At 43.8% G+C, this 26,522-nt stretch overlaps 2 protein-coding genes across 2 annotated transcripts in view; one reads left to right on the forward strand and one right to left on the reverse strand.

Annotated features, from left to right (window-relative positions):
* The window catches only part of LOC136626101 (synaptonemal complex central element protein 3-like), a 79,579-nt gene that overhangs the window by 25,621 nt on the left and 27,436 nt on the right, over positions 1–26,522 (reverse strand). The window lies entirely within an intron of this gene.
* Positions 19,925–26,522, forward strand: part of STYK1 (serine/threonine/tyrosine kinase 1) — a 36,901-nt gene continuing 30,303 nt past the window's right edge. The window contains exon 1 of the mRNA XM_066600846.1: positions 19,925–20,185. The gene's annotated coding sequence lies outside the window, so the exon portion shown is untranslated. The remainder of the gene's footprint in view (positions 20,186–26,522) is intronic.

Below are 26,522 nucleotides of genomic sequence, written 5' to 3' on the forward strand. Positions count from 1 at the left end.
TGATCCAAGACCTGTCCGGTCGTATGGTGGACCAGGAAAAGCGGGAGTTAGTGCATATTTCTACCGCCCCTTCAATTCCTGAGCCCAAGTGTCCGCTTCCTGAGGTATTTTCAGGGGAGGGGAGCAAGTTTTTTGTTTTTCAGCAGGCATGTAGATTGTATTTTTGGATGCAGCCCTGCTCCTCCGGCTCAGAATCCTAGAAATATGGATTGATTATGTCCTTACTTCGGGGTCCCCCCCAGACATGGGCCTACTCCTTACCCGAGAGTTCGGCTTGCCTGCAGTAAGTTGATTTGTTTTTTCGGGAACTTGAAGGTATTTTTGATGAGCCGGACCGTGCGGGGTTGGCGGTATCCCATCTCATGTCTGTACGTCAGGGGCAGCAGTGGGTAGAGGACTATTGCTCTAAATTTAGACTGTATGTAGGTGAAACCTCTTAGAACGATAGTGCCCTTAAAGATGTGTTTTGTTGGGTCTTTCTGACGCAGTCAAGTATCTACTCATTTTTCATTCCGCTCCCAGGACACTCAATGATGTGATGGAATTGACGGTCAAAGCTGACAGGAGGCTGAGATCTAGAAAAGAGGAACGTCAGGCCTGTAAGGCTAGGAAATCCGGCAGACCTGCTCCCACTTCTCCCATGCCAACTTCTGGTGCCGAGTCTATGGAAGTGGATCACCTAAGTACCGAGGAACGGCGACGGTTCTGGATGACTTATTGCCTCTGCGTCTATTGTGGGAAAGCCGGACATTGTGTAGCGACCTGTCCTCAGAAGCGTCTACAACATCAGTCTGAACCGGCGGAAAACTTCAGATCCTAGGTGATTTTTGGGAGGATCGCCTAGGATCACAGGTACTCCGTAAGTTGTTGGTGCCTTGTTAGATTGGCTTCTGGAATTTCACTCAGTCCGATCAAGCTTTTATTGATTCAGGGGCGGCCGCCAATTTGATTAGTTTACGTTTTGTCAGGCCTCTGTTGACTGAATTCTCGGCATTAAAGATTTCCATACGCTTCACTAGTATTCGGGGTTGTACAATGGAGGATTCCCATGTTACAGTTCACTTATGAACGTGGTCTTCCACAACTTCCTGGGGGTATTTTTGGTCATATATCTCGATGACATTCTGATGTACTCCCCAGACTGGGATTCACATGTGCGGCACCTGAGGCTTGTCAAGTTGAAGAAATGCATTTTTGGTACTAAACAAGTGTCTTTCCTTGGATATGTGATTTCACCCACGGAGATTCAAATGGAGTCTGATAAAGTGGCAGCAACCTCCCAATGGGTCAGACCAGATAACCTGAAAGCTCTCCAGCGGTTTTTAGGTTTCGCAAATTTCTAATGTAGATTCATTAAGAATTATTCTGTTATTGCTCAACCCCTGACTGATTTTACCAAGAAGCGTGCCGACTTGGTAAGATGGTCGCCAGAGGCCCTAGAGGCTTTTCGTAATCTCAAAAGGGCGTTTACTGCTGCCCCGCTGCTAATATAGCCTGACGCGCGGCAACCGTTCTTCAGTGAGGTCGATGTGTCTGAGGTGGGGGCGGAGGCTGCATTGTCTCAGGAAGTCAGTAGGAGACCTGGGTATAGTCCATGTGCGTTCTTCTCGCAGAAGTTCTGTTCGGCAGAACGTAACTACGACGTGGGTCATCGGGAGTTATTGGCGATTAAGTGGTCTCTAGAAGAGTGGCATCACCATCTTAAGGGGGCAAGGCATCCTATTACCATATATACTGATCATAAAAACTTGGTATATCTCGCCAATGCTAAGAGACTCACAGCTCGTCAGGCCAGGTGGGTGTTGTTTTTCGCCAGGTTTAACCTAGTCGTTACATATATTCCAGGGGAGAAGAACGTGAAGGCAGACGCCCTCTCACAGAGTTTCGGTTCGCCGGAAAGTGAGACAGTGGCTCCCGAGAATATGTTGGCACCTGGGGAGGTCGTGGCAGCTGTAGAATCTGATCTCTTTCCTCAGCTACAAAATTGTCAGCAGGACGCTCCCTCGGGGGTACCGGAGGGCAGATGGTTTGTGCCAGAGACCTTGCATCTCAGAGTCATTAAAGAGTCTCACTCATCTGTTCTTGCAGGGCATCCGGGGGTTCAGGGAACTCTGGATCTTTGTACTAGACACTACTGGTGACCAGGCATGTCTCAGGAGAGCCGCAACTTTGTTAAGGGATGCTCTGTCTGTGCACACAGTAAAAGTCAGTGTCCAGAGTGGCCTCTGAGACCGTTACCGGTGCCTTTTCATCTGTGGTCGCATTTATCTGTAGATTTTATCACCGATCTACCTGAGTGTCAGAAGTTCACCATTATCCTAGTTGTTGTAGACCATTTCTCAAAGATGGCACATTTCGTGGAGTTAAAGAAGCTACCTTCTGCAATAGAATTTTCCAAGATTTTTGTAAAAGAAATCATTAGTCTACATGGGGTTCCCGAGAACATTGTATCTTATTGCGGTGTTCAGTTTGTTGCACAATTTTGGCGAGCCTTCTGTAGAAAGCTGGTCAGGCTGAGCGGAAGAACCAGGATTTAGTGCAATATTTATGGTTGTTTGCTCATCAGTGGGCAGAATTCCTGTCGTTGGCAGAGTTTGCGCTAAAGAACCGTACTTGTTCTTCCACTGGGGTATCTCCATTCCTGTGTGTATATGGTCAGCATCCTCGCTTCCTTACAGCTATTTCTACTCCATCTGCCTCTCCTGCAGCTGATGTCGCCACAGATACGCTGCATGGGGTATGGAAAGAAGTACAGAAGAACCTGGAAGCAACGGGGGCTTGTATGCAGTTGCGTAGTGGGAGGAGTCTGTCAGTATCTGAACCTTACAGGATGGGACAGAAGGTATATATTGTCTTTTAGAAATCTCAAATTGAAGGTTCCATCTTTGAAACGTGGGTCCCTTTGTCATCACGCGTGTAGTAAATCCGCTTGCTTATGAACTTGATTTGCCAGCTACATGGAGGGTTCATAGGGTTTTTCATAAGTCATTAGTGAAACCTTTTGTCCCTTCAGAGGTCCCTCCGTCAGAGGGGGGTAATGTTACCATGCAACGGTTGCTGATACTTCCGATGCGGCGGCGCCGGCCAGATACCTGGGGCAAGGGTACCTGGCCGGCGTGGACAGCATGGTGCTGGTGGCGTGCGGCACCGTGCGCGCGCACACCTGTGATTGCCACTGCCGTGCACGAGCTCCCTTTTATTATGTTCTGTTGGGAGTTGGCTGTCTCCCTCTCTCCACCCCTGGACGGAAGCTTTTGTTTAAAGGTCGGGCAGAGACTGGCAATCACTGCCAGTTATTGGTTTCCCTCAGTGTGCTAGCTAGTCTGCCTCGGTTGGTCTCCTGCTCCTGTCATCTTGTCTGCTATACTTTGCTATTATCTGCCAGGTTTTTCCATCTGCCTCAATTCTGCTTAGTATTGTTCGTGTTGGTAATTTACATCTGCCTTTTCTGTCAGTATTCTAATTCTACCCTTTCCATCCAGGTACGCCAGCGTCCCTTTTTCGGTCCCTAGTTAGAGTGGGGATCGCCGCCCAGTTAACCCCCTGGAGTTAGCCAGGAGTGGAGGCAAGTAAGCAGGGGGGTTATGGGTGAGATCTATGGCACCCAGGCTGGCGTATCAAGGGCAGTATACCATAACAAACTAAGCCCTTCCGTGAAAATCATTCCTAGGGGGGGGGGGGGAGAAAAAAAAAAATATTCTCACCTCTCCAAATGGTACCCTAAAAATCCTCCCTACCATAGCTTGTGTTAAAAATAAAGATATATATATATACTGACCTGTCCACCACTGTCGGGGTCTGTCATTGAATTCTATGAATGGACTGAGCGCTGCCTGTGATTGGCTGAACGCTGTGACCAATCACAGGCAGCGCTCAGCTGTCCCTCAATGAATGACTGAGCACTGCCTATGATTGGCTGAGCGCTCAGCCAATCAGACACAGCACTTTCAACTGGCGGAGATTTTTAAATCCCCGCCAGCTGAAAGATCTTCAGTACAAAGCTAGGTAGAGACGCGGCAAGACCCGCCGGATCCTGACAGCAGTGAACAAGTGAGTATATATATATTTTTATTTCTTACACACATTTGGAATGATTTTCACGGAAGGACTTATATTTCAACCCCCCCTCCTGAAAATGATCACCGCAGGATGCCCCCATCTCAGTGAACACTGTGACAGCACTGTCACAGTGTTTAGCAATGAGGGGACTAGCCAGAGGGGTGAAGGAATCCTCTGCCACTGCTGTTACAGCAGCAGCAGCGGATAACAATCATCACCCATTGATTTAATAATGAGCTTATAAAGGCAGGCGTTAAGTTGTCTGGCCCAGGATTCTTCCCTGCTGGCGTAGTCTTGATGACTTTCTCAATCTCATCTGTGGTAAAATCTGACTCTAGTGTTTCTCTAAAGGTGGTGTCTATGGGTGGCAAAGCTGTCTCTATTATATATTTTGACAAGCGATCTTGTTGGTAGTCAGGATCCATATCAGCAAACTGACCTCTCAATCCATACAGTTAGGAGTAGTAGTTTTGGATATTCTCCAGAATTTCTGTGGGATTGTGTGTATCCATACCAGCTGGGTTTTTGATGCGGGGGAATATAGGTACCAACCGCTCTTGAATGTAATAAGTGAGCTAAGTGTCAACCGGATTTATTGGAGTATTTATAGTAAAAGCACCTACCCTGATCTCTGAAGCGCAAATATTTTTTATCTAATTTGCATTTGAGTTCAACTCTGCCCCTTACTAATTCGGCATGTGTGGATGGGGAAAGTGATTGTTCGTGTGAAATCTCCAAGGTGTGTATCTGCTGGATTAGAGCTGCTATCTTAAAGGGGTTGTCTCGCGAAAGCAAGTGGGGTTAAGCACTTCAGTATGGCCATATTAATGCACTTTGTAATATACATCGTGCATTAAATATGAGCCATACAGAAGTTATTCACTTACCTGCTCTGTTGCTGGCGTCCCCGTTGCCATGGCTCCGTCTAACTTCGGTGTCTTCTTGCTTTTTTAGACGCGCTTGCGCAGATCTATCTTCTCCATTCGGCTCGGCATCACCGGCATTTTGGCTCCGCCCCCTTGTACGCGTCATCGTGAAGCTCCGCCCCCGTCACATGTGCCGATTCCAGCCAATCAGAGGCTGGAATCGGCACATGTGACGGGGCGGAGCTTCGCGATGACTCGTACAAGGGGGCGGAGCCAAAATGCCGGTGATGCCGAGCCGAATGGAGAAGATAGATCTGCGCAAGCGCGTCTAAAAAAGCAAGAAGACACCGAAGTTAGACGGAGCCATGGCAACGGGGACGCCAGCAACGGAGCAGGTAAGTGAATAACTTCTGTATGGCTCATATTTAATGCACGATGTATATTACAAAGTGCATTAATATGGCTATACTGAAGTGCTTAACCCCACTTGCTTTCGCGAGACAACCCCCTTAACTGTCCCTTCTCTCTTGAGTTGTGTGCCATGTTTGATAAATAAGCCTGTCAAAACGCACTTCAGTGGTTCCCATAAGTGCAATATTTAGCCATTTTTCTCACCGGGTAACTGGAGCAGAAGTGCTTAACAACCTCTCTCCTCCACTACCAGGCATTGCCCCCCTAAAGTCAAGTTATACTTTATCTACTGCATTTCCCTGAGTAATCCAGTCAGTGATTTTCTCATAAAAGGAAATTAGATTCATCTGGCATGACTTGTGTGTTACAAACCCATACTGTCTCTGGTTGATTACTCCATTGTCATCCAAGCATTTGCATACATGCTGTTTAATAATTTGTTCAAAGATCTTTCCTGGTATAGAAGTCAGACTCACAGACCTGTAGTTTCCTGGATCTACATTCTTCCCTTTTTTGAAGATAGGGACAACTTTTGCCCTTCTCCAATCTTCTGGGACTCCTGCTGTTCTCCAGGAATTTCCAAAGATTATGGTGAGTTGTTTAGCAATTACATCCGCTGCTTCCTTCAGTATCCTAGGATGTAATTCATCTGGACCTTAAAACTTGAACTCATGTAAGTTAACTAAGTGTTCCCTCACCATTTCTCTGTTTATAGATAGATTCTTTTATTCCTTCAGTTGTACAGGTAAGATCCGTTGGTTACATTTACTTTCTGAAGAATTAAAAAATTCAGCCTTCTTAACATCATTTTTAACCAATTCACCATTTTCATCCTGTGAACATCATATAGCTTTGTATACTTTTCTATTGCTTTTGACATACCTCCCAAATCCTTTTTTATTGCTTTTGGCCTCTCTTGCAAGCCTCAATTCATTATCAGCTTTAGCTTTTCTGAAACTTGCCCTACAGTTTCTGCCGACCGCATTATATTTTTCTTTAGCTATGCCCCGCTCTTTCCATTTGATAAACATAGTTTTCTTCCTTTTTAACATGAGTGTAAGTTCTGTGTTCATCCATCCTGGTCTCTTTAAATGCTTCCAATTCTTCCTTTCCTTACGGATTGCTCACGATTGTGCTTTGAGAATCTCGTTGCGTAATATATCCCAACCTTCTTGGGCATTTCTGGTCAGTAGACCAGAGCTCAGTCCGGGACACTCATCCATTATTCAGATGCTAAAATGTACCCATAATGCAGTCTTATGGATGCTGCCTAAGGGCTCAGTCACACGTGCGTTTTTACGCGCGTAAAAAAAAAATCACATATACATGCGTAAAAAAATCGCGGGACCATGTCCATTGCCACCCATATGTTCTATCCTTTGTTGGTGCGATTTTTTTTCCTGAAGAACGCAGCACGAATGTTTTTACGCGCATATATATGCGCGTAAAAACGCCCGTGTGACTGAGCCCTAAGTCTAATTTCACACGAGTGAACGCGATATCAGGCCCTAAAACTCAGCTCGATATCTTGCTCGTGCATGTGACATTTCCTCGTGGATGCAAGGCATGTATGTGTCAAAAACGCCTCACATCACTTCAGGAAAGTAGCGACCCTCTGGTGTAGCGGAAAGCCACATTAGTGGATTGGCCAGTATGTTCCCTTGTTTTCAATGGGATACCTTGTATCACATGTGCGTGTATTTTACACACCATTCAATGCTTTGCCGGCCCGATTAAAAGCAATTGGCCAGGCATTCTGGGAGTGTGTTTTTGGTGGAATGATACGAGCAAGGTAGAAGACTTGACTTTGCTTTTCAACAATTACTGTATAACTATGCTTTTATTAGTTTATTGAATAAATTGCTCACCACATTATCATTTCTATTGGCTGTCATATAAGAATAGATGCTCTTTAAACTCTATATTCAAATGCAGTCTATTTTTTCTGACAAAAGTCTTTAAATAGAACAGTCTGTGTGACGCATAGATGTATAGCTCAGGTCAAGACTCATACAGAGCAGCACATGCACATGACTGTGCAAAGCCTTAGGTGTGTCTATGCAGTTCATTCCACTAGACAGGTCTGACTAGATTGTTTGCTGTTGTTAATTAACAATAGGTAACCTCATTTAATCTCCACAGAGTACATACAGGGGCTACTTAAGGATGTTGTGCTAAGATATAAAGCTATTCCCTATCCACAGAAGAAGGGGTAACTATTATGGGGGTCCGACTGCTTGGTCACTAGAACAGGAGATCTAAAGGTTTCTGAATCAATAGAGCAGCGGTTGAGCATGCTCGCTGCCATTCCACTCATTTCAAGGTGACCGCCAGATATGGCAGAGTTTAGACAGTCAACTGTCTCCTGTAGTACAATTGATATGAGAAGAGTAGCAGTGATCATGTTCGGCAATGTTCCATTCATATGGGAGGCATGGGACCACTGTTTTCTTGACCTGTGGAGGACTCAAAAGTCGGACCCATAGTGATCAGGCAGTTATCCTCTGTCCTGTGGATAGGGAATAACTTAAAATCTTTGTATAACCACTTTAAGGGCTTTTGACACTGGTTGATTAGTGAGCGAAATTATCACATTTTCAACACTCATTCTCAATCATCAATCAACGTAAGGGTGCTATTGGCAGCCGCTAAAGCTCGCATTTTCCCAACAATTGCCACGAGGCACCATTAAGGTGCTGCCCAGCATTTGGCACTATTAACATACTGTTATAGCACTAATGGCCAAACAACTCTGGTGCTCACTGGTGCCGCCCAGCAATTGTCGGGAAAACGTATCTACTAGTGGCTACCACTAAGTGTCCTGTAATAGCATCATAAAGATGTCCATCGATTGAAGGACAAATGGTAAAATTCTCATTTGGTGTACACTCCATCTTTTATGGGGGTGCAAAAATTATCATTTTTTTGGCAGCATATCGCCCTATGTCAGCAGGTGTATGAGAGAAATGCTTGTTCACCACCCTCACAATCATTGCACAGGGAGAATAAAAGTTAAACATAAACTGATTACTTGCATATTGCTGACTGCCCATGTAAAAGAACCTAAAAGGGATTATTCAACCTTGTAAAACTGAAGGCCTATCCTCAGGATAGGACATCAATAAACGATTGGTGGGGGTCTGCCACTTGGGATACCCACCGATCAGCTGATCAAAATTGGGCAGCTGGGTGGAAAGCGGGCGAACCCCATTGTAGTCAATGGGGCCCACATAGCACTGTTCGGTTCTGTCCAGAGATGGGACCATTCTACCACGGGTATTCCCCTTTACTGCTCCCCGAACACAGCAAGAAAGTGGAAAGTGAAATCCCCAGAGCAAGTGTGAAAGTATCTTTTTAGGAGCATTGTGGCCTATTTAATTAGCAGATTGACAAAGTTGGATAACCCCTTTAATCTCTACAGAATACATACAGGGCTGGAAATGGCCACAGTACCTATAGTAGATTTAGATTAAATGTTGATATTTAATTGGGAGATGCCAACAGTGTCTTTATAAATGTGATTTAGGCTCTGTTCACATCTACATCATGGTTTGATTTTATAATGGAAACCGTAGCACAGTGCTGGATCTGTTTGGACGCCAGACATCACTGATGCATGATGAATATTATTGACTTGACAATCAGTCAGGTTCCTCAGAGCTGTCCATCATTTTAGCAAGCAAATTCTGAATAGTTTGCCTTATCAAATATAATAGTGCCTCTGACACAGATGTGAGCACAACCTTAGTGGTTATACAGGATAAAAGTATACTGAGGTTCAATGTGAAATGCATTATGACTAGCTTTCTCCTAACAGCTATCAATTTCATCATGCTATTAGTTTAGGAATGCCAGAAATTCCTATGACACAACACAACAGGTTAAAGGCAACGTGTCACGTTGGACATGCTGCTCGAACTGTGAGTAGAATGTTTTAGAGGAGGAGGAGATCAGAAGATTGAAATATAGATTTGTCTCCAAAGATTCAGGATAACCTGAGATTGATTAGTTTAATCCAATGGGCGGTCTCAACTAATAACATCCCTTGCATAAAGAAATAGCTGCCAATCACTGAGTAGGACCCGCTACTGGACACTTAACCTACTCAGGGCTCTTTCACAAGAGCGTATATCGGCCACTGTTTTCACGGCTGGCTGGTATACGATACGATCTGGCAGTAAAAACCCATGAACCGACACACAAATCTAACGCTTGTGCGCCTGTTCGGACGGCATCGGCTCTGGCGCATATATGCGCCAAGGCTGCCATGCTGTTGCCCATTCCCTCCCCCTTGCCGGCTCACCTCCTCTCTCCTCCCCTCTGGCTGTTTGCAATTGGAGGGGGCGGGATGGGGGGGAGCTAAGCTCCCATCACTTGCCCACAGCCAGCAATGGGAGAAGGCAAGGGGCGTGGGAGGAGGCAATGACCATCCATTGGGCCCAACATAAAAGCACCAGGTGCTGTATTGCCCTGGCCGGGCGTTTTTATGTCGCCGGATTACAGCCATGCGATCTGATGCATTGGAATTGATATACACTCGTGTGAAAGAGCTCTAAGGCTGGTTTCACCTCTGCATTGGGGTTCTTTTTTCCTGCTCCATTGATGAGCTGTAAAGGGGAATTCCCCTGGGCGTATGGCTCCATCTTATGACGGAACCAAACAGCGCCAAATACACCACATTGACTATAATAGGGTCTGTTCAGTTTATGCTCAGCTGCCTGGCTTTTTGCCAGAAGCAAAAACGCTTTTTCTTTCAGTATTTAGTGCTGCACCTGCGACGGAACTTTTGACTGGAGGTTCCAACGTAGATGTGAAACTACTCTAAGGCCTTGTGTTCACAGGAAAAATCAGGCCGTGCGGATTTCAGCTGCAGATTTCTGCTGCGGATGCACTATAATCGTCGTTTTTTTCATGCGGGAGATCAATTAAGGTAAATTGGGATAGAGCTCCCGCTCGCGTGATCCACGTTAAAATGGAGCATGACACGTTTTTTTCCCTTGCTTGAAATCTGCAAAATACCATCCGCGGCTATTTAATTAACCGCGGATGGTCAATGCATGCTTATGGGATGTGGATTTGAATTTTTTCTCCCACGCGCAATTTTTTTAAATTGTAGATTTTACATGTCTTTCATGTAAATATATTTGACACAGATCTTGGTTGTCTTAAGTGCGTTTTTAATGCCTTAGGCTAATTTCACACGGACAAGTACAATATCAGACCGTGAAACTCAGCGACGATATTGTGGTCACCAACATGCGATGTCCCCGTGCATGCAAGGTGTTTCTGTGTTAAAACCACCTCACATCGCTTTAACTACGATGGAGGATCGCGCAGTGTTTTCCATTGTTTTCAAACATGGCACCGCACTCACATGCACCTCACACGCCATGCAATGCTGTGTCGGCCCCACTGAAAACAATGGGGAATATGAGGCATTCCAAAGGAACACCCAAAGATAGGACATGCCACAATGTGTTCCGACAGTCAAAACTTTATTTTTTCATTATTGTAGCTGTATGACAGCTTGTATTTTGCGAGGCGAGTTCTAGTAGGTTTTATAGGAACCAATTTCAGGTACATATAATGTATTGATCAGCTTTTATTAATTTTTAAGGTGTGAGGGAATGGAGAAAAAAACATTTCATCATTATTGATTGGGATTAGAGTTGAGCGAACATACTCTGGCGAGCTTGATGCTCGTTCGACTATTAGCGTACTCGATGGTGCTCGTTACTCGAACGAGCATCAAATCATGTTCACCCCGCCCCAGTTTTTGGCTCCTCCCCGCTGTGACGTGCCTGTTTTGGCCCCTCCCCGCCGCGACGCAGTGTGCTTCATTGGCAAAGAGAAACACGAACCAAGATGAAAAAAAAGAAAAAAAAAAGCTCGGCACCCGGCGTCCCACATACAAAAATGCTCGAATCTCCCATTGTAGTCAATGGGGGTCGTTACTTGAGTAGAGCTCTCGAATTTTACAAAAAGCTCAAATCGAATAACGCAGACCCGAGCATTTGGGTGCTCGCTCATCTCTAATTAGGATTTATCTTCATGGAAAGGGGAGAACTTAGTTTACTCTGACAGCATTGGCTAAGATATTAGTCCTCCAGTCTGCAGCGCCTTGCAAAACAATACAAGGATAGAAATCAAACAATTGGAAATTTATAAGGAAAACCAATTACAAAAAGTCTTCATTTCCAAAAACGCATTAATTAAAAGAAAAAAAAATAGCACAAAGGTGTACACAAGCTTTCCAATTATTTAGCCTATATTGTATTTTTCTGAGTTGTTATTCACAGTCCTTGAAATTCCTTAAGTTGGCTCTGGATGAACCCTGTGCCCTAATTCATTAGAATGAATGGAGCTGATATACTCCTGTTAAGAGAGTTTAAAGTACACAGACTAATTAGTAAAACCAGAGGAAATTCTGTGTTAAATGAATGAACAAAGTGTTGATCCTGAAATGTAAACATTAAAAATTGTAAAAGCAGTAAGAATATTTGCTTTGGCACAGTGTCCTTTGTTATAAAAGCCCACACCACAGCATGTGCAGGCAAGAACAGGAGTGGTTGTTCCCATTTGTAAAGTGAGTAAACTTGCTTTTTTATGGTTGCGACAATGTATCTGTACCCGCCAAGATGAGATCTTTATTTGGTTTCTGGGAAAAGAAAAACAAAATAAAAAGATCCTCATGTGTTACTAAAAAAATGAACAAAAGTAAACCCTACTCACTTATTCAGTCCAACACCAATCCAGTGCAGATGCTCCAGTGGGACCCCAGTGATATTTTGAAGTGACACCGCGAGATGGCATAAGGCTGAAATACCTTGGGACTTGCACTTGGGTGCAGGCGACTTGGTAGCAACTCCCTATGCTTGGTTAGCTGCAATCTCAGTATCTGTACTGGACTCAAAACCTGTTTGATGATGTGGAGGTCTCCCAGGTATTTTGATACTGATGGCCAGGTCTGGGCCCAGTTGATGATACACTGGTGTCTTCAAACACTCAGAACTGATGCAGTCAAGTTCCCAAGCCTCCCCAGCTGGCCATCTTCTGCAACAGGCTCCACACTGGTGGATGATGACTACTCAGGCTGACAAAGCTCAATTTGGCCCATCCTCAGCTGCAGTATTGGTCATATGGCTGCCATAGAATCATCTTAAGCATTGGAACAGAGCGCAACTTACTACACATTCTTTTCTTCAACTTAACTTTATTGCAACAAACGTCAGTTTTTTACAGATGGTTAGCTCATCTCTGACAGCAGCATGGGCACTTTTTAGCGTAGGCACCTTGGCACTTACTCTGGCTGTTTTCTCTACTATGGCCCGCTGGCTCTCTATCTGTCAAACTCTCACCAGGACCTCAATTTAGTTCTGCCTACGGATTCTCTTTCTCCGACACTGATGACCATCACTCTCTTGCTGTAGCTATTCTATCTGATGCTCTGGTGTACTCTTGTCAGCATACAGACACATACACAATGGTCACTGAATTTGTCACTAAATTTGTTAAGGGCGGGAGTTCTGGCACCTCTCTTCTGCAAACAGCCTCTTTTCTGTGCTTGGCATTTCTCTCTCTCTCTGTCTATGACAAACACATGGGAGGGTCTTTCATTGGTTGCACTTGTAGCATGATGAAAGATGTAGCACGTACACGTTGCTTCTTTGAGCAATTCCTTACTCACTTCCTACTTTTTCACTCAGGGTTTTTCTAATTTCTCTCTGGTCTTTCCTCTCTTGCATACATCTCTGCTGTGTACAATTACATCATGACATTAGCATTATTAATGGTCACATGCCATACTGGGATTATGGGTCAGTGTTAAGCAGTTATGCCAGTAGTATGGCCTATGACTGCTGAGGCTACTGATTGGCTGCGGCCGGGTGAAAGGTCTTTAATGCAATTGCACAGTGAACAGATAGAAATTGTGATAACGTTTCTTCATTAGTGCGGTTTCAGGCGGCTGCATGTGCAACTACGCTCGCCGCTATGAAGCGTAAGCGAACGTTTTTTTTCCCCTCCAGCCGTTCAAACTCTGTGCCATAGTACAGAAGTTTTAAAAAAATGCGGGAACGTATGTCCTGCCCTATCTTTCCCACATGTACTGTTAAAGGAAAGATAGGGCAAGTCCCATCTTTTCTTGGGCATAGTGTTCCTGCCTGAGAAAAGAGCTTGTGAAAACGAAACCATTGAAATCAATGGTTTTGTTTCACCCCGTTAGGCGAATGTGTTTTGTGTCGCATATTGGGACTAAAACACGTTCATCTTTTTAAGCCCTCAATCTGTGCATTGCTGGTGGACCAAGGGAATCTTGAGATACTTAGAATATGATCACTAATTTTTTCACTTCCTGATTGAAGACAATTAGATTTTTATACTATCTCCAGAGAAAATATTTACCTGGGATTCTATCCAAAGGCTTGACTCAGATACTCCATTAATTATTTACGAGCTGAAAGAAACCATTCTATTTATATAACAAAATGTGATTGTATACAATATAATGGGTATGGCATTGGACAATATTGAATTTGTAAGCTACAATGGGGGCAGAGTCCAGTAGCTGCTTGTCATCCTCATTATAGGGCTTATTCAGCCCCCCAAATGTTTTTTGGAACTTGCTCAGTGTGATGGCAAGACATAAAAGAAGTCATACTCATAAAAGGTGTGCATCATCATTTGCAACTTTTTCTTGCTAGGAAATTGACACAAAGTCCTTGACATACATTCCTGTCAAAGTATAGTACAAGTTTTCATACATATTCATTAAGCAATGAATATAATTTAGTTACATAAAACTGTAAAATTCCATTAACAGCTTAGAACCACTTTAGGAGGAACCTGTCACCACCTTTGAGTTCCATAAACTTTATTATTGGGTTTAAAGGTGAGAGAACGGGGAGTCCGGGAAGCTGTGTCTCATACTCACTGGACACCCTATTCCAGTGTTGTGTCCCTATTGCCATGAATACACTGACTACTAATTATTAGGAAATTATAGCACCAGTGCTTCTGGTGGCGCCACACAGCTGTGTTACATGGTACATCCCTTATGATCCCCACACATCACACACACAGCTCTACTACATCCATCTTGATTCACACACATCACACATGGTACATCCATGCTGATTTCCAGACATTACCAGCTCAGCAGACTGCTGAATACAGTGATCAGCCCCTGGTCATGTCATCTCTGACTCCACCCACACAGGTAATCACATCACGGTGACATGATCACAGGTCCTCGAGGCTGCTGTTGGCTTATCCAGTATACAGTACTTTCTACCAAACTGCACAATGGCTCCTCCCACAACAATGACATCACGGCAGGTCCTTCAGCCCACCAGATCTCTGTGTTGGCAGTAGGTCGGTGTCTTCTGTCAGGACTGCTGAGTTGTGTCAGATAATAACGGCTTAGTTATATTTTCATTTTGTTATTTTTGTTCTCCCCTTCCAAGAGCCCTAACTTTGTTGTTCTTCTGTCAGCCAGGCTCTGTGTTTTATATATGTTGTAGGACCTGTGATGACATCACCAGGGGCGGAGCCTGAGAAGCACCAAAACACAAACATACAGAAGTGGTCCTTAGTAGTTTGACTCTTTTCACATTTCTCTGTCTGCATGCTCTCTGATAGAGCTGAATAGGATAACACATGCACAGAACTGTCTGAAAAGAGTCAGGATTTCGACTATGCACAGGGAAAATTAACATACACATAACACAGAGAATAGAACAAACTGAATTCAATCGGTTCATTCTTACATTCTCTTTTTGCGTTTATTTTTCTTTTTTTTGCGTGCGCAAAAAAATAGGACCTGACCAATCATTCTGCATTTTGTGCAAAAGAGACTTCCATAGATGTCTATGAGAGGTGCCCGTGCAGTCATGCACTAAACACAATGCATACCCATGATCAAAGCACCTCGTTAGGCAAATTAACCTTTTAAATCAGGGAGGGGTGATTCCCCCAGACCCTGTGAATGATATGCTTCCTATTTGGGTAGGCTTGAGCACAAAATACACTCGTTCTCTGCGCAAAAAAATCATGCAGAAGTGAGCATATTACATTTCATGTTTGTCAGTTTAAGCCCTCATGCTGTGTTTGTGCGCCAACTTTGCAGGAGCCCAGTGCAGGAATGGGGAACCCAATGAGTATGTAATACAGCTCCCCAGACTCCCCGTTCTATCACCTTTGACCCCATAACATAATTTATGGGGCTCAAAGATGATCACAGATTCCCTTTAATGTAATAGAAGATGAATGAGATTAAAGACTATTACAACTTCCACTTTTGAGTTCCCTAATGCAGTGAATACTTGGGCATTACACAATGTCCTAACCATTTAGGGTAGTTTCACGCATAGCGATTTTTGTGAAAATGCTGCAGCTTTTGTCAGATATTCGCTCTAGGTCAATAGGGAAATATGAAACACAATACAGGCTTCTTCATAAGAGGAAAAACATTGCAAAAAAATGTATGTTGAAAAAGCTTACTTAAAAAAAAATGCAACAAAGGAAGCTTTACAAAAACACATGAAATTCACGGTGATTTTTACAAAAAAAAATTTGCATGAAGGAACCCTAAGGGCTATTTCAGACAACTGTGGGAAGGAGGCCTTAGGGCTTATTTAGACTACCGTATATCGGCTCGGTTTTCACGCCGAGCCGATATACGGTGTACTTGTCTGCAGCTGGAGGAGGATGGAAGAGCCAAAAGCAGGAACTGAGCTCCCGCCCCCTCTCCGTCCCTCTCCACTATTTGCAAAAGGAGGGGGCGAGAAGGGCAGAGCTAAGTAACGCTGCTTAGCTCCGCCCCCATTCCTCCCCTCTCATTGCAAATAGTGGCAAGGGGCGGGGAAGGGGCGGGAGCTCAGTTCCTGCTCGCGACTCTTCCATCCTTCCCCCCCTGCAGACAAGGACACCGTGTATCGGCTCAGCGTGAAAATCGAGCCGATATATGGTAGTCTAAATAAGCCCTAAGGCCTCCTTCCCACGGACGGATTTCTACCGTTTGATACGCCGCGGAAATCCGCTGAGTTGCCCGCAGCTATTAGGTTCTATTGAACCTAATAGCTCAATGCTTACGGTGCGGAATTCCACCGCGGAATTCCGCAGCATAAAATCTCCCGTCCTCACCCATGCTCTATTTGCCTCGGGTGTACGCGCGGACGGCTTCCATTGCAGTCAATGGAAGCCATCCGTTCACGCTGTCTTCCGCTGTAGCACAGCGGAAGATAGCGTGAAATCGCCTCTCCACCTACCGCCGCTGCGTCATATGACGCGGCCGGCGCGTCATATGACACGGCCGGCCGAGTCATGTGACGCTGTGGGTGTGTCATGTGACGTGGCCGGCGTGACACATGGCTCTGCGGCGCGTCACGCCGAAGCGTCACGCGGGACCCAGGACGCCGGATCCGCAGGTAAGTATGGGGTCTCTGGGGGGCGCCGTGACGGAGCCCGTCACGGCCGTGTGGCTGCCTGCACATGAACGGGTCGCATTCCACATGCAGGAGCCTGCAGCAGAATCTGACCCTGTGCCCGGCTGGCATCCACCCGTACCTGTCTTTTTCCTTTGTCATGCGCCGTACAGATTTTTTAAAAAAAGTTTATAAATATTCCGCTATGTCAATTGTGGATGGGCCGCCGGTCAAACTGCTTCCATTGACTTCAATGGAAGTCGTTCGTGCGGACACCGCATGAAAAGAGAGCATGCTGCGATTTTCCCTCTTTTCCACAAGTGTAGAGCAAGAATCAATTTCCCATAGTATGCTACGGACAGTATTTGCTGCGGATCCAAGGCGCGGATGCTGACCACGGATTCCACAAAGCAAATCCAATCGTGCGTAGGCAGCCTAAGGCCGTGTTTACATGGGTGGATTTGCTTCTATTGGGTTAATTCACGTGTGCGTATTTTCCTGCACGTTTTTGTTGCTAAAAAAAATGCAGAATGCTCTATTTCCTGCGCATTTGTGCGCCTGCAGTCACCATAGAAGTCAAACTGTGTGTAGAAATGTGCACAAAATACGCTAGGCAATCCATGGAAAACTGCATAATTGCGGAGGAAAAAAAGTATCTGGTACTCTTTAGATTAATTAGCCATTTCAATCGTTGTCTCTTTGTTTACCACTCACAAATTAGCACGCCTGTTGGGCGCAAAAATTACAGCAGACTACGCCAATGTGCGCATAAGATAGCATTCTTCATTCCGCAAATACGCAGCATTCATGCGAGGGCTAATCTGCATATGCTCGTGTGACAAGGGGCTGGGGGTCATTTTACACAAGCTGAAAAACGGCCTCCCAGGATGACTTCAGATGACCATATTTGCAAGCTCTTTTGCACGTGCAGAATTTGCGGGCACAATACGCGGAGAATAGGACCCATTTATTTCAATGGGTTCATTCTCATTTCTTTTTTTTTGCACGTGTGCTTCTCGTGTGCACAAAAATATAGGACCTGCTGTTTTTTGTGTGCAATTGTGCACCAAAAAACCTCAAAAGTATATGGGAGGTATGTAAATACCCACGTGTATATGCGTGAGGGCTCCTTCACACGGGAACTGCAATTTTTGTCCGCATCACGGCATAAAATCGTGTTAAATTCCGGTCCACTCTCAGCTCCTTGCTGGGTGGCGGCAAGGGGAGGGGGCATGATGGGATGAGAGCTTAGCAGAGCTAGCGTGCTAATCTCCTGCCCCCTCCCTTTGCTGGCAGCCGGCAAAGGGCGGGGAGGTGGAAGGAAGGTGGAGGGAGTTTAGCAGAGCTGCTACTAAACTCCCTCCCACCTCTCTTTTATGGCAGCTCTCATAGACTCCCATAGAGCAGATAGCATATTCAGGTAAAAGATAGGTCCAGACGCACCAAAAAAAAAATGCCCATCTGAACAAATGCATTGGAATCCAATGCATCAGATGGTCGTGTGAATAAAGCCTGAGTCTGCACATCACACTGAGCAAACTCGCACATACCGATAGCTCCTTTGGCTTAAAAATATATTCCAGTATGTGCTATTCTGATCCCTATCAAAGGCCAGAATTGGGCATGCAATGTCTACTGTCTGGTGCAAGTTGCCTGAGACTCTTTGGCACAACCTGCATATGCCCATGTGAATAGGCCTTAAAGATTTGCAACTCTTTAAAAAGTTTCAGAATCTTTCACAATTTCCCAGTTTGGTCGTGTACAAAGTGTTATTTTGCTAACCTGGTCTCCAATTAAAAAATTGAATAAAAATCAATAAAAAGGTTGTATGAACCCCTAAGTAGTACCAATAAAAACTATAGGTCACTTCGCAAAAAAACAAGCCCTCACAAAGCTGTATCAATGAAAAAATAAAAAGTTATGAATATTAGAAAGTGGGAATGCCAGAAGTGCAGTATGTGACCTGAACACAGTAGCATCAATGACCCTTGGTCAGGAAAGGGTTAAACTGCGGAAAGGGAAAAGAAAGCTATTAGAAAACTGACATTGAATATTCAAAATGCTATATTCCCTCCAATGTGTCTATACTTTGTTTCTCTTTAGTATATAATGTCTATCACAGTGTTTCCCTGTCTTTCTAGCCAAGTACCCCCTACTCCGGGCCCTTTCCCACGAGCGGATATACGGCGATGGCGTTTTTACATTTTCACGCCTGCTCTGTATGAGCGCCTGAATGGGTGTTTTCCGTGATCACGGTCAGCATTTTCTCACCCATTCACATGACCGCGAGCATCGTTTTAGCGAAAAAATACGCCGCACCCCAGAAATCCCTTGCTCTGCCAAAATCCTTGGGATGCCTTTTAGTGTCTATATAGAGGCACCTGTAAGCTTTTCCCTGCGTTGGACGCTGCAAAAATGCCCTCCCTTCTCTTTCCCTGCCCCCATAGGAGTCTATCGGACCCGCCGGCATACATCGGCCAAAGCATAGTTCCAGAACTATGATTTGGCTGAGCTTATATGTGCCAGCTGCATATATGTTCTAATGTTTGTGCTGCCGGCGTATTTATGCGCCGTATATTCGCCTGTGTGAATGGCTGTATTGGAAACCAATGTTTTACATGGCGCCCGGGCATGCAAACGCAGTGTATATGCGCTTGTGGGAATAAAGCCTTAGGGCGGCTTCATATGGGCATATTGCAAAATATGCTTACTTATGCCCAAGTTTTTTGCGCAGTAAACGAGGGTACTTTGTGCGCGTGTCTGTACACCATACCGTGTTTATTTGCACAGGCACCACTAATTCACATGAGTGGGGGAATCACCCTGCCCTGATTTAAATGGCTATTAAGCCAAACGAGGTGCCAGTGTGTGCGGGTTTGCACAGCGTTTAGACGGATTTTCTGTGTGCAAAAACACACTAAAATAAGGTAGTCTGAAGAAGTCCTTAATCAAAGACATAAATTTCCCAACTTTGCAGCCTCTTTTATACACCTTTTAGATACTTTTGTATTATTTTGTTTGCAGATAGCTTTTACGTAGCCTCATACGTAGCAATGTGGGCAGGGACTCATTATGCGGAGCTCTATGGTGTCCTTCTCGTCACTCATGTTACTGGCAGGTACTATGTTTTGTGTGTGTAATACATGTTGTCACCGCACAGCTGCACCTCGGTACATTGCCTGTCCTACACACTGAGTAGGGGTGGGGAATCATTCAGTACACATCAGAGCCAGAAAGACCCGTCAGACAGGTGTGAAGTCAGTGGAAATCTGATCACAGACTGGATCCTGGGACCTTTCTGCCTGTCTGAAGAGCTCTACAGTTGAGAGAGTCACAGAGGAAGACACACAGAAATCACTGAGGCGCAATTGTTGAGGGACGCCAAGATAACCATGTTCACCAGGAAAGGAAAAAGGCTACCAAAAGGTAAGTGAATGGAATGAATGGACAGGAGAAAGAAATACTATGTATCCCAGGGGAAAGCAATGTAATTTACACAATATTATACATTTCTAGCATTGAAAATGATAGGTACTGTATGTGCTCTAATTCTTACGAGCAACCTCTACAGCTCAGGGGGATGGTTTCTGGTTTGATGGCCACATTGCTATACTGAACCACTTCCAATGGCGCAAGGGTATTGCCATCTGAGACATTTATGGTATATCCTAAATATATGCTACAATAAATCAGAATGTTCCACTTCCAGGACTCCCACTTATTAGGAGAATGGGGGTTACCTTTTCACCAATCAGCAGGAGGAAACATGTGGCTCTCTACATTGTAGATGATGGATGTCGAGAAGAAAGCGTGGCATTTCATAATTCCTATAAACTACAATACAATGCCACAAACTCATATATTCATTAGTGTAGTGCCAAAGGAAAGAGACTTTATTCTCCTAATATATAGAGGACCCTGACATAACTACACAGTGCACCCTTAGTACTTGTCCTAATATATAGAGGACCCAGACATGGCTATACAGTGCATCCTTAGTACTTATCCTAATATATAGGGGACCCAGACATGGCTACACAGGGCACCCTTAGTACTTGTCCTAATATATAGGGGACCCAGACATGGCTACACAGCACACCCTTAGTACTTGTCCTAATATATAGGGGACTCATATATGGCTACACAGTTCACCCTTAGTACTTGTCCTAATATATAGGGGACTCATATATGGCTACACAGTTCACCCTTTGTACTTGTCCTAATATATAGGGGACTCATATATGGCTACACAGTTCACCCTTAGTACTTGTCCTAATATATAGGGGACCCAGACATGGCTACACAGTGCACCCTTAGTACTTGTCCTAATATATAGGGGACCCATATATGTCTACACAGTGCACCCTTAGTACTTGTCCTAATATATAGGGGACCCATATATGGTTACACAGTGCACCCTTAGTACTTGTCCTAATATATAGAGGACCCAGACATGGCTACACAGTGCACACTTAGTGCTTGTCCTAATATATAGGGGACCCATATATGGCTACACAGTGCACCCTTAGTGCTTGTCCTAATATATAGGGGACCCATATATGGCTACACAGTGCACCCTTAGTGCTTGTCCTAATATATAGAGGACCCATATATGGCTACACAGTGCACCCTTAGTGCTTGTCCTAATATATAGAGGACCCATATATGGCTACACAGTGCACCCTTAGTACTTGTCCTAATATATAGGAGACCCAGACATGGCTACACAGTGCACCCTTAGTACTTATCCTAAAATATAGGGGACCCAGACATGGCTATACAGTGCATCCTTAATACTTGTCCTAATATATAGAGGACCCACACATGGCTACACAGTACACCCTGAGTACTTGTCCTAATATATAGTGGACCCAGACATGGCTATACAGTGCACCCTTAGTACTTGTCCTAATATATAGGGGAGCAGACATGGCTACACAGTGCACCCTTATACTTATCCGTCCCTGCTGTGTACCACTCCTCTACACCTTGACATGGAAACTGCATGTAAGCAGCCATGCATAGATATTTCTGTGTCCAGATGATTGGGGCCGCACAGAGCGGCATGGAGCCCCCGTGCTGCATGTTCTACACAGTCTAAATCAGTGTTTACAAAATTCCAACCCTCATGACCCCCAACAGGTCATATTTTCTGGATTTCCATAGTATTGCACAGGTGATGTAATTATTGTCAGTGCCTCTGACATTGCTACCTGTTCTCTCTATAGGATATCCTCAAATCATGACATGTTGGGGGGTCCTGAGAAGTGGAGTTTGGGAAATACTGCTCTAAATGGCTCATGTAATAACCTATAGTACTGTATTTGTTGTACAGTTATAGGATTTGTTATTTCTTAACACATTTCAGCTGTTTGTAACGACTATGGTTGTGTATACTGATCTGTATCTAATATTTTGTATCAAACGTTCAGAGCAGTAAAAGTTTAGGGACTTGGAGGACTCCAGGATGGTTTACAAGGAGTTGTTGTAGGGCTGATAACCTGACACCATTATACAAAATAGTCAAAGGACCTTTAGAAGTTTTGTGTTATAATTCATTATTTATGAAGGAACTCAGATCAGTCTTTTATGTAGGGAACAAGACAAATAGAAGAAGCAGAAGAAAGGATTATACAAGAAAAAGAAACACAGTAAACTTAAAAGTCTTCAAAAATAGTGTAAACACTGCTTGGTCCACTTTTTCTCATGATGGTTGATAGTGTCATTTTCACCCAGACCTAAAGGAGAAGCACATGGCTTTGTATGTAATATAATAGAAATCTACTTTATGTTAATAGGATGTCTGTATTGCTGTATCAACTTGTATGCGTGTTATTTATGTGTCTAATCGGCTGACACGTTTACAAATACAGACACATGTGCCAATGACTAATGATGTAAACATTTTATTGTGACCGTAATAAATTGCTGCATTCAGCATAGTAACAGATTAGACATGTGATAACCTTCCATATTTAGCTGCATATCAGAACATCTCAGAACCAGCTCAAAACATAATAACTGTATGATAAGGGATCTGCTTATTTATAGACGTTTACTTAAGTTTCAGTAATTACATTTTAGATAACGTACCGGTGAAAATTAATGAGGTTTTCCGCGTCTTATTTAGGATAAGGGCCGCATTACATGGGATAACTATCATCCAAATAGTCGCTTGAAGTAAGTGTAAGCAACAGTTGTTGTGGGTAAAAAAAAAAGGGGCCACCAACTGGGTGATGAGCGAGAATTTGTTCACTATTCGCTAGTGTATGCTTGTTAAGTATGAGCCTCCTATGGAATGCTGATGGACTCCTTTTTTAGAACACTTTGAGTACCCTGTTTCCCTGAAAATAAGCCCTAGTATGATTTTTCAGGATTTTTGAGGGTGCAGAATGATTTTTCAGGATTTTTGAGAATGCTTGAAGTATAGGCCCTACTCCAAAATTGAAACCTCGTTACATTCAATAAAAAAAGACAATATAAATAGTGTCCAGGCAGCTATACATGTAAAAAAGTGAAATTTTTTAGAGCAAAAATTAATATAACACACTGTCTTATTTTTGGGAAACAGGGTATTAGCACATGAGCCAAAGTTTATTTTAACTTTTTAAACTCTGCGCTTGTGCGCAGGAGGTTTGAAAAAAAGCAAGAAGATAGGATAAGTCTTATATTTTCTCATGCGTAGTATTCACGCGCGAGAATCCCAATAGTGAAAATCATTGAAATCAATGGTTTTGCTCCGCCCAATGATGCTGCCGCATAATGGGACAGAAACTCGTTCATGTGTTTAAGCTCTTAATGTCCATTGGTTTCCGAAAACACATAAATATGTGCGAGTAATCTTCGACTGAACAGTCTTTGCTGGTCTTTGAAAGAACATTGACTACTATGGTATCTGATTGTTTTTGGTTCTACTAGAGTCCGCAACAGCGAGTATTCACTCAAAGACCGCTCACACATATTTATATGCGTTCAGTAGACCTAGCAACTAATGAGCATGCGTTGGGGAGGGGGTTGAACTTTTAATGACTTGCCCATCTAATAACCTCACACCCGTAACTAGTTGAAGAACGATATTTCAGCCCCTGTAAATACTCCCAACAAGTCATTAAGGGATCGTGAACATGAACAAGTGTAAAACAATCGGTCTGTGTAAAAGCACACAGTCATTCGGACATTTTAGGGCGGTTTCAGACGAACGTGTATTTCTCCCGTAATGCGGACGTGATAAAGCCACAAGATAATATATGAAATAGATTTCTTGTTTTGAGTGTTTCCTTGTTGTAATAGATTCCTCAAGAATAAAAGTCTTGTATATAATAAGTAGGATACAAGATCTGACTCCTTGGCAAATGCATTAAATAGCTGTTGAAGAATCCTGCCCGGCCTGTCCTTAAGTATTTGTCATGTGTGGATGCCTGCTGGACATGTGCAGTCATTCCTACATGACTGATAGCTTTTACATATGCTAATATGCCAAAACATTTGAAATATGTTTATCTCTTAAAGGTCTTGGGGCATATAGATGTCATGATCATAGTTTGTAACTGGAAATGGTTGAGGAAGAAACCAGTTCAGCTTTGAAGTATGTAGCTGTTTCTTCACGTTTCAATAAGGGTGGTTTAACACGGGCGATAAAATCGCACAATTTTCGCCTGATGTGACTCAGTAAAAAAAGCAGATTATTAAACCAATGATTTCCAATGGTTTCCTTCCCATCTGCGATGTCTTCACTGGTGCGATGTTGAGAAAACTAAAAATCGCTGCATGTTCTATCTTTCTGCGAGGGGTGGGGTTTTTCTTTCTTTCTCCCATGTTTCCCTATGGAGCCTCCTTTTTATCGCAACTCAACAAACTTGCGTTTTCAACATTAGAAAGTGCAATCAAGTTTTGGAATAAAAAAATTGCGCGATTTTATCACCAGAGACCGCTACAAGGGGCTGCTGATAAGTCTTTGGCTTTACCCAGAAAGAAACGAGATGGGAAGATGAAACTTTACATTATTTATTCCACATACTCTCCACTGATGTCAACACACTTCTTACATCGGTATTTAAAGTTCTGTAAGCTTTGCAAAAAGAAGGATTTCGGTTGTGCCTCAAACCAGCCATCCGCAGCAGCCATGGCATCAGAAATGGTGTAAAATTTGGTGCCCTTGAGGTGTTTCTTCAGGTTTGGAAACAGATGATAGTCGGGGGGAGCTAGATCTGGTGAATAAGGTGGGTGGTCAACCAGCTGGAAGCCTAGCTCCACCAGTCTTGCTGTGCTTGCTTGTGCAGTGTGAGCGGGGGCGTTTTCTTGCAGGAACAAGATTCCTTTGGGCAGCTTGCCGCACTTTTGGCCTTCAGAGCTGCCTTCAATTAGTCTAAATGTTCAATAAAATACCTTGCATTGATGGTGGAACCATTTAGAAGGTAGTCCACTAGCAGCATGCCCTCCTTATCCCAGAACACAGACGCCATCACCTTAGTGGCTGATTTTTGCACCCTGACCTTCTCTGGGTGAGGAGAACCACTGTGCCTCCACTCTTTTGACTGCTCCTTCGTTTCAAGGTCATACAAATAAATCCAGGTCTCAGCCATATAGTGACCAGTCGATCCAGGAAGTTCTTATCAGTCCGGAAACGCTGACAAATGGACCGGGAAGTTTTCACTCGCATGCTTTTCTGATCTGTTGTCAAACATTTGGGGACCCACTTTGCAGATAGCTTCTTCATGTTCAAATATTCATGGATAATGACACAAACACGTTCACCAGAAATCCCCATGATGTCTGCTATTCCTGCAGCTGAAATTGGCTGATTCTCCAATATGAAGTTGTGCACAGCATCGACGATCTCCGGAACAACAACCTCTCTCGGTCGTCCAGGACGTTCCTCATCATTGGTGCTGAAGTGGCCCGTTTTAAATTTGGCAACCCAGTTTTTAACTGTAGAATATGAAGGGCATTGATCCCCCAATGTCTGCGACATATCACCATGAATATCCTTCATGGACTTTCCTTGCAGAAACAAGAATTTTATCACTCCTCTGCTCTCATTTGCTGTGAATATCGCCTTAGACTCCGCCATTTTGTATTCCCGCGTGCCTAGATCACTGTTTCCATAAGCTACAAACACAAAATTTTGAAAACATTTATTAGACACATAAGGCTTTCATGTGATGTAACATTCGTTACCATAGAAACAAAAAAAAAAACACAAAGCCAAAGACTTATCAGCACTCCCTTGTATATGATACAATTTTATTCTAAAGGAAAAGGATTGCTGACGCCCAAAAATCGCTGGAGCAAAGACTCGCTTTTTTCCCTGTTTTTTACATGGCAATATCGCCCGTGTGAAACTAGCTTAAGGGTGGTTTCACACAGGAAAAATTATTACACAATAATGTTGCGAAATATGCCATCTTGGAATTCCGCACCAAAATCAGCAAGTCTCATATGTGGATTTTGATGCGGAATTGCTGGCAGAATAATGCTTTTTTATTGTACATCAGGTATCTGGTGGAATTACATGTGGATTTGGAAATCCACAGCAATTCCACATCACAATCCACATATTAGATATGCAGATGTTGGTGCTGATTTTTCCATGGTGGAGTATTCCATCATGTGTTAAAGCACCCTTAGACCTCATTCACGCTATCATTTTTACGAAGCTATGGGAGCTGCATAAAAAAATGGTGACCATTTGAAGCATTTGATTTGGTCTTGTGATCAAATTGCGCCGTCAACATGAGAAATCACAGTTTTTTCTCGCTAGGTT

This window comes from Eleutherodactylus coqui, chromosome 4, assembly GCF_035609145.1.
Source record: "Eleutherodactylus coqui strain aEleCoq1 chromosome 4, aEleCoq1.hap1, whole genome shotgun sequence".
NCBI classification, from domain to species: Eukaryota; Metazoa; Chordata; class Amphibia; order Anura; family Eleutherodactylidae; genus Eleutherodactylus; species Eleutherodactylus coqui.